Consider the following 13,486-nt stretch of genomic DNA (forward strand, 5'->3'; position numbering starts at 1 on the left):
CGAATTGACATGGCCACTATGAAAACGCCCACACTGACATACGATAAAAGAATCGGTGGTCACATACCACGAGACTAGAAAAATATATTTCTTTTGGGAATTGGACACGGAGCGAACCACAATCATCAGCCCTCGCAAGAACGGAATTACAACCAAGTAATTAAAGTGGATTAAAAGCTTGTATTAAAAGCTGGCGACATTCGGGGAGTCGATACTCACCCCTCAGTGGAAATCAATAGAGGCAAAAGGTGCCGTCACATTCCTTCCGGCAAATCCCCAGCCATGTTGTTGCGTAGAATAAAGAAGTTGTGGGCATAAAATCTGGACTATTCATTTAACAGCAATTGAGTCACCATAAGCCGGTAATACAAAATCATTACACGTAAGTCAGCCACTTTCTTGCCACCATCCATTGGAAACGAGCTATCCATCAACCGTAAATAAAGATTCCTGTTTGGACCGACAAACCAAGGTCAAGCAAATCAAAGAGACGAAGCTGCATGGCAATTCAACATTGTTGAGCGAGCTTTCTCGCTTCTTCACTGCACGGAGCCTAACCCTCTCCCCTACAAAATCCTCAGCAACACTTTTTACCACTCCCGACGGTGAACAACCCGAAGTCTGCTCTCCTTCTCGGTGCATACAACCGCAATTGTCAACAAAGTACAAAGCCGCAACAAGGTCCTCAAGTCGCTTGACGGCAGCACCTGGGGCAAAGACAAAAAAACGTTGCTGGCAACGTACAAGGCAATTGGCCGGCCGGTTTTGAACTATACAGCGCCTGTGTGGTCGCCGGGACTAGTGGGACGCAGTGGATAAAGCTGCAGACCTGCCAAAACACGGCACTCAGTATGCCTTTTGATGTCGCCGCAACATCACCTGCACGTCGAGGCCCATATGCTCCCCATTAATATTACATTAACATTGAGCCCAAATGCGTCATTTGGGCGAGAAATCTGAAATGCGAGGCCAAATCATGCATTTCTCCATACAAATTCGCATTTCCAAAATGATGTGTTGCGTTACGCGCTTGGGAGCCCTAGCGCTCCCCGGTGCTACCTTCACTGCAGTGGTGCTGTCGGTTCGATGTGCGGAGCCCTGACGCTCCGCCCTTGCTACCTTCACGGTAGTGGTGCTCCCGCGTTGCCAGCCTACGGTGCCGCTGGTACTTTCCATTAAGTGCTGCGGGAATATGCAGCAGACCTTTCCCTAAGTCCCGCGAGCCGACTTACTGCACCCGGCCCACACTCGACCAATTAAAATGAAACTTTATATTTTTCGGGTATAGAATCGCGCGCCAGAGTGACGCCAATTTATTTTTCATTTTCAGTCTTAAACCTAGCTGCTATTGTTCAATACAACAGCGTTGCATTTTCAATATCGTAAATTTATATTTGTAATAGGGCGGATTCATATTAGGTAATTTTGTAGGGTTGCAAATTTGTATTCTTGATCGCATTACATCACCCTCCTTGGAAAAAAAAGAATTTGGCAAAGTGATCAGATTTGCCACATTCTTCTTGTCCCTAATAAAATCAAAGTTAAATAGTTAAATTAAAACATATTGTAATTAGTTCTTATTACTTATTTATTTGCTAATAATTATTTAATTCGCCAATTATTGTATAGTAGTGATATTAAGTAGATTAATCATATTTCGTATATAATTAAGTAGTAGTAGTATATTCTTTAAGTAAATAGGTATTATTACAAAAGGAATTCGAGATTTTTGTAATGTATAATAAGAGATTTTTATTTTGACAAATTGATTTGTATATATGTATATATTTTGTTGTGAAGCTTTCTTATATTGTAATTTTTGTAAAAATTATATACAGTAATAATTGCATGTTATAAAATGATTGTACAACTGAATGTATTTAATTCAATTAATTTTGTTGGGACTTAATACCAAATTTTTAAACAATATGTGAGTATTTAACTATAGATATAATATATTAACCTAACCTGCAGGTGTAAACTATAAGTAATGCGAGTTTTTGGAATCGAATAACTTATATCGTATTTGTTACAAAATATTTGATAGCGAAAGGTTAAGGTTTCAACGTATGCTTACACACATTTTNGAAATTCAAGTGATTGTTAAATTCAAAAGTAGTTATTACATTTCGCAAATCAGTGATAAAGCGTAGTGAAATATTTATCTAGTGACTTTTTGTATTCGGTTTTTGTGAACTTTTTTAAACTTGTTTTTTGATTTGTCGAAAATTGTTATATTAACACCGTCGATTTCATTCATAAGGTAAGGGCCTTGGTATATGCTGTTGTATTTGTCACGGGGTTCTTTTTGAATCAAAACCATGTCGTCTTTATTAATAGATATTGGACGTGCATCTCTATCGTATAACTTTTTATTCCGGACCTTATGTTTGGTGATAAGCTCTTTTGCCAAAATGTGCGATTTTTGCATACGGTACTTAACCTCTTTTGCATAATTTTCAACGTTATAAATGGGATCAATTCTTTCTTTTTTCAATTCGTGAGGTAAAGTCGGTGTTTTCCCGAAAACTAGTTCGAATGGAGTAAATTTGTTGTCAAAAACAGAATTTGGCGTTGTATTATGCAAAAAGGTGAAATACTTAAGATAAGTGTCCCAGTCTGAAATAGTCTCATTTAGGTATGCACGTATGTACTCATTAAAAGCGCGATGATTTCATTCAATTGTGTCCACTGTTTTGTGATGGTGTGCTGTCGAAAAGTTTCGATCAATTTTTAAAAGTTTTGTTAGTTCCGAAAATATTTCATTTTTATATTCAGTCCCTAAGTCTGATCTGATGGAATTCATTATGCCGTATACTAGTATACAACTTTAAAAAATGGCAGAAGCAATAGTTTTGGCGCTTTTATCTGGAACAGCAACTGTTACCAGATACTTTGTCAGATCACAAATCATAGTAACAGCGAACTTGTTACCGCTTATTGATTCTGGCAAGGGTCCTACTGTGTCAATTATCACTATTTCAAAAGGTTTGTTAGGTGTTGGCGTTAAAACAAGGTTTTCTTTTATTTTAGGTTTCACCTTGTTTAGTAAACATTTTTCACAATTTTGACGAACTTTGACATATCACGGGTCATGTTTTTCCAAACATATTTTGTACGGATCTTTGCATACAACCTTTTGACTCCGCAGTGTCCTCCGCTTATCGGGTCGTTATGGTAGATTGTCATAATTTGGGTTTTCTTTTCGTCGTCAGTCACAGTTTCAACAGGATCTGTCAATATAGTTTGTAAGGTTTTTAAAATTTTATTTCCGCGGTCTTTTAAGTTTGAAATTTAAAAATATTTGCAAAATAAGTCATTCTTAGGCCATTCTAACTTCTTAATGCTACGATTGTTGGCTTCGACTTCAAGCCGCGAAAGTAACTCATCGAAATTCGTTTCTTCGTTAACAATCGTAAAATTAAGTAACTCGAGTTTTTTGTGTTTTAAATGTGAACAAACTTGAAAATTTGAAATTTTATTATCTTTACCATATATAATATTTGTTTTATATAATATTTGTTTTTACCCGGGGTTATTTTTTTTGAGTAATTATATGAAAATTTGTCGTACACCTGTAACGTTATATTGTCACTGCATTCATTATCGTACTCTAATTGTGTTTGCTTCTTCATTGATCGTGTTTTTACCGCTAATACTTGTTTAGTAGAGTCTTTTAGTTCATTGTAATCCGTGATAATGCGTCCGCACCGACATTTGTTTTGCCTTTAATGTACTCAATTGTAAAATCATACTCTGAAAGTTCTAGACGTATTCTAGCATTCTAGTTCTAGACATATTGTCCACTGTTTCGTGATGGTGTGCTGTCGAAAAGTTATGAACAATTTTTAAAAGTTTTGTTAGTTCCGAAAATATTTCATTTTTATATTCAGTCCCTAAGTCTGATCTGATGGAATTCATTATGCCGTATACTAGTATACAACTTTCAAAAATGGCAGAAGCAATAGTTTTGGCGCTTTTATCTGGAACAGCAACTGTTACCAGATACTTTGTCAGATCACAAATCATAGTAACAGCGAACTTGTTACCGCTTATTGATTCTGGCAAGGGTCCTACTGTGTCAATTATCACTATTTAAAAAGGTTTGTTAGGTGTTGGCGTTAAAACAAGGTTTCACCTTGTTTAGTAAACATTTTTCACAATTTTTGACGAACTTTGACATATCACTGGTCATGTTTTTCCAAACATATTTTGTACGGATCTTTGCATACAACCTTTTGACTCCGCAGTGTCCTCCGCTTATCGGGTCGTTATGGTAGATTGTCATAATTTGGGGTTTCTTTTCGTCGTCAGTCACAGTTTCAACAGGATCTGTCAATATAATTTGTAAGGTTTTTAAAATTTTATTTCCGCGGTCTTTTAAGTTTGAAATTGAAAAATATTTGAAAAATAAGTCATTCTTAGGCCATTCTAACTTCTTAATGCTACGATTGTTGGCTTCGACTTCAAGCCGCGAAAGTAACTCATCGAAATTCGTTTCTTCGTTAACAATCGTAAAATTAAGTAACTCGAGTTTTTTGTGTTTTAAATGTGCACAAACTTGAAAATTTGAAATTTTATTATCTTTACCATATATAATATTTGTTTTTACCCGGGGTATTTTTTTTGAGTAATTATATGAAAATTTGTCGTAAACCTGTAACGTTATATTGTCACTGCATTCATTATCGTACTCTAATTGTGTTTGCTTCTTCATTGATCGTGTTTTTACCGCTAATACTTGTTTAGTAGAGTCTTTTAGTTCGTTCATTGTAATCCGTGATAATGCGTCTGCACCGACATTTGTTTTGCCTTTAATGTACTCAATTGTAAAATCATACTCTGAAAGTTCTAGACGTATTCTAGCAAGCTTTGACGACGGGTCCTTCATGTTGAAGAGATAAACTAAGGGTCGATGGTCAGATTTCCCCGTAAAGTGATAGCCGTAAACATACGGTCGAAACTGCTTGTTTGCAAAATATATAGCTAAGAGTTCAAGTTCAATAATTGGCTTATTTTGCTCTGTTTTATTGCAAGATTTAGAAGCAAAACATATTGGCAAGTCATCACCATCATGTTTTTGGCTCAATATAGCACCGCACCCAACTTTCGAGGCATCGACCGTAATAATAAGTTGTTTTGTGAAGTCTGGGTACTGTAGCAATTTTGGGGAAATTAACGCTGATTTTAAAGACTCAAAAGCTTTGTCGCAAGGACTGTTCCAAATAAATTCAACCTTTTTTCTGCCTAATTGATTTAAAGGCGCTGCCAGCGACGCAAAATTTGGTATAAACTGCCTGTAATAATTAGCAAACGCGACGAAACGTCGAACCGCGTCCTTGTCAGTTGCTTTTGTGTATTTTTTAACAGCGTTTACTTTGGTGTCGTCTGGCAACAGACCTTGGCTGAACATTTATGGCCCAGGAATGTAACTTCCGGCCAAAGAAAATTGCATTTGTTCGGGTTGAGTTTTAGGTTGAAGTTTCGACAAGTGTCAAAAACTTTTGCTAAATTTTTAATATGATGTGTTTCACTACACCTAATAACGATTATATCGTCAACGTAAAGAAATGCCACATTGGGCGGAATACCGGAAAAAGCAATTGTCATCATGCGCGAAAATGAGTTTGGTGCTACATTTAACCCAAATGGTAATACTTTCCATCTAAATGCCCCTCGATCCGTACTGAAAGATGTTACGTCACGTGAATCAATATGTAAAGGGATTTGATGAAACCCTCTAAACCCTCTAGGTCTAAGGTTGAAAAATACTTTGCTCGACCAAGGTTGTCTAAAATTTCGTCTACTCGCGCAAGAGGGAACTTATCGGCAATCAATTTCATGTTAACAACGCGGAAGTCTACACACATTCGGTACGCTTTTTTGCCATTAATATCTTTTTTGGAAGAACAATTAGAGGACTATTATAATTCGAATAGCTTTCTTCGATGAATTCACTTTCTAATAACTTGTTAACTTGGCGATTTATTTCTTCACGCTGGGAATATGGTAATCGGTAATTTTTAATGTAAACTGGGTTATTGTCTGTCAATCTTAGTTTTTGTTCTTAAAAGTTATTTAACGTCATTTTGTCGTCGGGAAGTGCAAATATGTCTGCGTAATCTATGCACAAGTCAAGTAGTTTGCTTTTAGCGTACTTAGGAATTTGTTTTTTCAAAACGTTAATCAGTTCTTTTGTCCGGTTGTCATCGTTTATCGTCTTGTTAACGGAATATACATTGAAATTAGAGAGTTTTTCAGTCCGAATGTTACAGTTCTTTACGTATTTTATGTCATTTGTGGTATTTATGACTTTGACGATTGGGTTGCTTGTACTAACTATGCATCGTGCTGTGAATACACCGTTATCAATCTCTTGTGATTCTACAAACAGAGGCTCCGTGGAAACTTCCAAAATTGAAAAGTCTGAAACTTCGCATCTGGGTGGAATTATGCAGTTGTCGCTTTCAGTTCCGTGAAGAATCGGAATCGCGACTTTGTTCCCTGCCAGCCACGGCTCACCACTTTCCCCTGAAATTCAAATGATTTACCAACACATACCCAACTTTTTTGTCATCTGACCCACACACTCAAAAGTTGTCGAAAAAAGTTTCCATAAGTAAGAGCAGCGTAGCTATAAGAATTCGCACTCTTAATAAGAATTATATGCGTTAGAGCGAGCAAGTGAAAATCAGGCGAAATTTGACAGCGAATTTTAAATTTGATTCTAGTAGGCTGCGAAGAAAAACATCAATTTCGCGCAAAATTTTGGAGGTAAGAAGCAATTTAATTTGATTAAATGTAATTTTTCTTTTATTAAATACATATATGTATATTTTATATATCCATAGATAGCCAAACATTAGCAGGAGACTTAAGCCATCAATACCTTGAAGGTAAGAAGACTAAAGTTTCCCAATTTAACATAGTTTGGCTGAGTTCCAGGTTGGTATATTGCAAAGCATTAGCCTCTTTTATTTCTAAACTAAATATAACTAATGGAAAAGTGCAATAAGCGCAACCATGTTCAAACGCCGAATTGGAACTTAGTTGGGCAAATTGGTCATTTCCATCAGTTATAGTTTAGAAATAAACGAGGCTGATGCTTTGCAATATACCAACTTGGAAGTCTGCCTTTAACCATTGTTAACAGTTTCATTTGATTATAATGTAATTATTTCTTTTAGATTGCCAAACATCAGCAACGACGCCCACAGCACATTCAACGCCATTGCACTATGGGCTGGCATCAAGAAAAGGTGGCCAAAAGTCGGTTTTGGAACTGGGACCAATGGAGTATATTTTTGATATCTATACACTTTAGAGCAGCTATGAGCAAAATTTCAGAGAATTTCGTTTAGTAGTTTTGCCATTAAAGGGCAATAACCATTCATACTTCGGCTTTTTTTGCACTTGGTCACATAGTTAAAAACAGTGCGAAATTCGAATATCGCTCAAAATATTTTTGGTAAATTTTACGTTTTTGTATTCAGTTAGAATATTCCAACACAGATTATACTGAAAAAGCTTTGAAATAAAGGAACTTGACGAAAAAAAATTAATTTTATTCTTAAAATGTTGTTTTTTACCAAAAAGTTTTAGCCGTCGAATGCTGGCAACTTTTGGCACTCCATGATATTAACAAAATTTCAATATGAAAATATTCTTTGAAGTATCTATTATTACCTATTAATGCGCAAATGTGCGCTTTTTAGTATTTTCAGAGATAACGGTAAAAACGTATGTGCGCTCTGAACAGCTTTTGTACTGTGTCTATGTTCAAATGCCCATAACGTTTTACTGAATTGACAGATTTGAGTCATTTTTGATATATTAAAAATATTTTTAAAAAATCGTTACACAGCCAATAGAAATGTTTTTTTTGTTTACATTACAAAAGTAACAAAGTAGCCATGATAAATTAAAAAAATCGTTGGGAGAACGTAATTCTGATTGGGGGAAGGTTTTTTTAAATGTCTAGAATTTTGCTTCTAACAACATAGTAGGCATTAAATCAAAAATAAATTTCAGAAAATTCGAAACTTAGTTGGTCGGCTCATTGTTAAATGCAATTTAATCAAAGCTGTTTCATTATAATGGCGACATTCACGAAGAAGGAAATTTTAGATGCCAATGATGCTGAAAATGGAAGCGGTGTACAATATATTTTAAATAAATTACTAATTGATGAAAATAAGGTACATTCTGAGGATCTTAAGCGTTTAGTTAAGATGGTTGCGTCTCTTATTTCTAAAAGAAAGGTTAAATACAAAAAAACCAAAAAAAATAATAAATCATTTACAGAGAAAAATGTCGAATGGATTAATTCACAGTTTCTCATTCCAGAATTAAGAATAAGAAAATAAAGCAATCCAGTAAAGCCACGCTTTCACTTATTGTGAAATCTCCTGAAGAAGCTCTGGCTTTTTTGATCGATAATGGGCTTTCAAAATCAGTTTATACAAATATAAGGTTAGCAACAAAATTAAGCGGAGCTGATGTTTGGCCTCCTTACGATCGATTAAAGGAAGCTAAAGAGCAATGTAGACCTCTAAAAGAATTCATTCAAATAAATGAGAATGAAGCTAAGTGCGATCTTCAAGCGCTTTTAAACATACTGCCAGAAGAATTGCCAGTTGCAGCAAGAAGTAGTACTTTTATATGCACAGAAGTCTAATTTTTGCGACATTGAAGCTGTTTTTATTTTTTCTTGGGGGTTTGATGGAACCAGTGGATTTCCATCATTCAAACAACCTTATTCTGAATCAAGTGTAGAAAAAGTTGATACAAATTTACTTGCTTGTACATGCATTCCTTTAAGATTAGTAACGTCAAATGGGACCATTTTGTGGAACAACGCTATTTCTCAATCTGAAAAATTTTGTCGCCCAATTTCACTTAAATGGATAAAAGAAACTACTGAAATTATTAAATCACAAAAGCAAATAATGGACGAACAAACAAATTAAGGTACAACATTTTCGTATACGTTTACATTTTTCTTTGCATATGACTCTAATAGATGGTAAAGTTTTAAATGCACTTACTGACACAACATCATCACAGTCATGTCCAATTTGCCACGCGACACCAAAACAATTCAATGATCTTTCCAATATTGCGACAGATGTTTTCTTACCAATTACTGGCTCCCTGCAGCATGGCATAAGTCCATTGCACGCTTGGATTAAAATTTTGGAATGCTGTTTAAATATTTCATACAGGAAAAATATAAGAAAGTGGAGAGTCTCAAACGAAGTTGATAAAAAAGAATATTCGCGCAGAAAAGCAGAAATACAAGATATTTTGTGGAAGAAATTGGGATTGAAAGTGGACATGCCCAAGGATAGAGGTTGCGGAAACAGTAATGATGGCAATTCAGCTCGTCGGGCTTTTCAAAATTCAGAAGTCTTTGCAAATTGTTTAGAGTTGAATACAGAATTAGTAACCAACTTTTCAATAATATTAATGGCTTTATCCTGCCACCTGCCGATAGATCCTAATAAATTCAATATACTGTGCCATCAGACTGCAAGATATTTATGTTGCGAACTACAATTGGTATTTTATGCCTGCGACGGTTCATAAAATATTAATTCACGGCTCTGCGATTATAGAAAATAGTATTTTACCTGTAGGAATGTTTGCAGAAGAAGCTTCTGAAGCCCGCAATAAAAATTATAAGTGTTACCGTGAGCGGCACAGTCGGAAATGTAGTCGAGAAGCTACAATGCAAGATATGTTCTTGCCGTTCTATGGATTCCTCAGATCCACTAATAGCGTCTCATAGCTTGAGTTCACGACTACAAAAACGAAAAAAATTGCCTCTTCCATCTGCAGTAATTGCATTACTCGCATTACCAGAGGTTCCGCAAAGTGAAGAGTAACGGCCACTCCTCAAAAGAGATAAAAAAAAGTAAATCATAAAAAAAATATAAAAATATAAAAAAATTAAAAAAAAAAATCTTAAAAAAGCAAAAAAAAATATTTTCAGTTGAAATCAATGTTATTTTCCTAAAATATCTTTAATTTTCATAGAAAGAAAAATATAAAATAAAAAAATCTTAAAAAAAAATCGTTTTAATGAAAAAAAACCAAAAAACCGTAAAAAAAAATTTAAAAAATAAAAAAAAAATAAAAAAAAATAAAAGTGGAGTCTTCTAAACCTGTAACCTCCTCGTGGTAGGCTCTGGAAACTGCAAATGTTCACCAAACTTTGCAGGCTAATAACAGGCTTATGAAAGTGCTGGAATTTTCAACTTAGGCGCTTGGTATAAAGATTTTTCAAATTCTGAGTCCAGATTCGAAATCAGCGACCTCGAAAACCCCTTTATGCAAATATTTGTATAAAAAATTGATTTTTTTAAATTTCGGCCGCCATATTGGATCCGCCATATTGAATTTTTAAATTCTGAGTCCAGATTCGAAATCAGCGACCTCGAAAACCCCTGTATGCAAATATTTGTATAAAAAAATTGATTTTTTAAAATTTCGGTCGCCATATTGGATCCGCCATATTGAATTTTTAAATTCTGAGTCCAGATTCAAAATCAGCGACCCCAAAAACATTTATATACCAAGTTTCACGAAAAAATGTTTTGATTTCGATTTATGGCCGCTTTTCCTTGATGCCAGCCCATAGTGCATTGGTCGCCAACAACTCTCAACCCTACAACATTCCAGCTATATTGTTCGGTGAGTTTTATTGTTTAAATCGGTCATGCCCAGCGCGGGGCACTTACATATGGAATTCTGTCAGCGCAGGGAACTTGCTTATAGAGTTATGCCAACGTTGGTTTAAATATTAAGAAACGCGGTTGCTCCAGACGCAACTAAATCCATATGTATGTATGTACTTACTTGTGTTTATATCGTCGGTGATACTGCAAAACTCTGCAGAAATTATTACCTCTGGCACTGATTTGTTACCCTCACCGGAGTGCCAAAAGTTATAATCTATTAAACTCGTGACGAAAATGTATTCCTTTTTCTGTAAGGTACGCGTGAGGGATCATTTAATTAAAGTTTGCAGTATCACTGCCGACACGTATATACATATGTAAACAGAAAGTGCTGTGAAAAGTGCAACAGAATGCCAGCTTTGGCTACAACTACATAAATGTGGTCACATGTATGTATATAAACAAAAAATAAAGTATTACTACCTAAATGTACTTATGTAAGTAAAAAGAAGGAAGTGCAATGCAAATATGTATGTACATATGTGTGTTAAAAGTGCAACTAGGTACATATGTAAACAGCAATAAGTGTGGTGCAATAAATGGGAAAAGTGCAGTAGAATGTCTGTTTTCCTTAGCGCAACAATATAAAACATCAGTTTCTCTTAATTCCAATTAACAGCAAATTTGCTTAATTTGTGCCAACTGAGTTGAATGTAAATTGCGTAAATTATCTTTTCACGGTTGTACACTCAAGAATTGATGCGTTTTTAAAAACAGACATTTTCGGTCAGGAACAATATTTGCATCCGCTGCATTTGCATCAGTTGTTGTAGTTGCATCGACCAAATGCTGGCTAGGTACCTACATTGTATACATACATATGTGTGGAAATAGTTTCAACTGCATAAGTGTGTAGATATGTATGCAGTTAAACAAAAGAAAGTGAAGTGCAAGTACCTTTGTACAAAGCGCAGCTGCAACGACGTACATGTGTACATACGTATGTAGGTAAAAAGAGGAAGGTGCAGTGGAAATATGTATATATATATCGTCGCTCGAATAAAGAAACAGTGTAAATGCCAAATACACTTTTATTCGATAATTGCATTATTGGATAGACAATCCTTTAATCTATTTGAAAAAATGTTTAGTTTTCTTAAATATCTCTTTGGCTCACTAATTTATTCCCGAAAAACCAAATTGTATTTGTATGGTTTGTAATGGTTTATAAAAACTTCCAATTCGTTTTTCTCAAAACTATACTTTTCATGTTACACTATTTCATTATTCCAGCGACGATATGTACATATGTGCAACATACAATTAGCATGTCATGGGGGTGCTATTTTGGACTTAACGCGTTTTGGAAATAAGTTTTTCTTTTCGTCTAGGTACGATATGTGCAACATATGTATGTACAATTAGCATACATACGGCACAATATGTAGAGCTACATATCGCCGTTTAAAGTACAAAACCGCGTATCGTCGCTCTGCAAAGCCGCGTAAATTACCTTTTTTGCCAAAAATTGGATTAGCTAACAATAGCTCTTGGCTCAAGCCTTATCCATTCGTTCTGAAATATACTAGCCAGAAATGCGATTGCTTTACAAAAAAGAAAACCATTTTGACATATGAGAGTTTTTACGCTCTGGAATATAATTTATGCAACCTCACATATAATTTATGCAACCTCACATAATATATAGACGTTTCAATGATGTGTTTTTTTGGTTTTGTTGCGATATTTTTTATTATATATTATTTTTTATCAAATTTTATTTTTATATTTTCTTTGCAGGTCGTGGAATACAGACAGTAGAAGTCAGCGGAGATTAGATATATATATAAATTTTATCTGTTATTAATTTTATTATTATAATATCTAATATAATAATAATATTATGATAATAGTATTATAATATTATTATTTTTATTACTACTTTAATTGCTATTATTATCATTATTAATAGAATTATTATTAGATCGTACCTTTACACCATTATAAATTACGGTATGCATAAAAGAACGCTTTCTAACCTTATAAGTAAGGAAAAATCTTATTATAAAGCAACAGGTGCGAAGTTTCGCAAACTGAATGAATCGACTTCTAANAAAAATTCTAAGTCAGAATGGTGTAAGGGTGGGATCTAAGCAGGTTTTAAAAGAATTTAGTGTAAGACTTTTTACATGTGACACACCAGCTCGCGCCTTTATAACTGGCGTGAAGTCACACACTGGGAAAAACAGCTGCCCTAAATGTCTTCAACAAGAACAGTATTTACAAAGAAGGGTCTGTTTTTCTCAAAACGTTGGAGAATTAAGAACAGATAGTTCGTTTAAAAATAGAGTAGATATAACACATCATTTAGACGAATTTAGACAGTGTGAAATCTTGCTAGAATCTGTAAATATTGGCATGGTTTCTCAATTTCCGTTAGAACCCATGCATTTAGTTGACTTAGGAGTAACTAAAAAACTACTCCAGTTGCTTATTAAAAGAGGGAACGTAACAAAGATGAATGAAAAAATATTGTTTCTGAATAAGTTCGTTCCCTCTGAATTTTCCAGACTCAGTCGAGATCTAAATGAAATAAGCAACTGGAAGTTGACAGAATACCGGCAATTTTTATTGTACTCGGGCTTGTTTGTTTTGAAAGACTGCATACCGGATAACTTGTATTACCATTTTCTTTTGTTGCATGTCGGTATTCGCCTTCTCTCTTGTGAGAAGTCTTGTCAAGTAGAATCTAATGTCGCTAATGAAATGTTAAAAGAATTTGTAAAGTTGTTTAGTAATTTTTA

General features: G+C 34.7%; 1 protein-coding gene and 1 long non-coding RNA gene across 4 annotated transcripts in view; both read left to right on the top strand.

Annotated features, from left to right (window-relative positions):
* The first annotated feature begins 10,553 nt into the window (after positions 1-10,553).
* LOC108361693 (uncharacterized) overlaps positions 10,554-13,486 on the top strand; it is a 4,063-nt gene continuing 1,130 nt past the window's right edge. Inside the window, exon 1 of the mRNA XM_017614390.1 lies at positions 10,554-10,695. The gene's annotated coding sequence lies outside the window, so the exon portion shown is untranslated. The remainder of the gene's footprint in view (positions 10,696-13,486) is intronic.
* The window catches only part of LOC108361694 (uncharacterized), a 4,309-nt gene continuing 1,917 nt past the window's right edge, over positions 11,095-13,486 (top strand). The window contains exon 1 of one of the 3 annotated variants that reach the window (XR_001847345.1): positions 11,095-11,131. This is a non-coding gene — a long non-coding RNA (uncharacterized LOC108361694). Of the gene's footprint in view, positions 11,132-11,311; positions 11,691-13,486 lie in introns of those variants that run through there. The other 2 variants (XR_001847346.1, XR_001847347.1) reach the window with 2 other exon arrangements.

This window comes from Rhagoletis zephyria, unplaced genomic scaffold (genome assembly GCF_001687245.7).
Source record: "Rhagoletis zephyria isolate East Lansing unplaced genomic scaffold, Rhagoletis_zephyria_1.1 Rzeph_scaffold_00816, whole genome shotgun sequence".
In the NCBI taxonomy this organism is placed as follows: Eukaryota; Metazoa; Arthropoda; class Insecta; order Diptera; family Tephritidae; genus Rhagoletis; species Rhagoletis zephyria.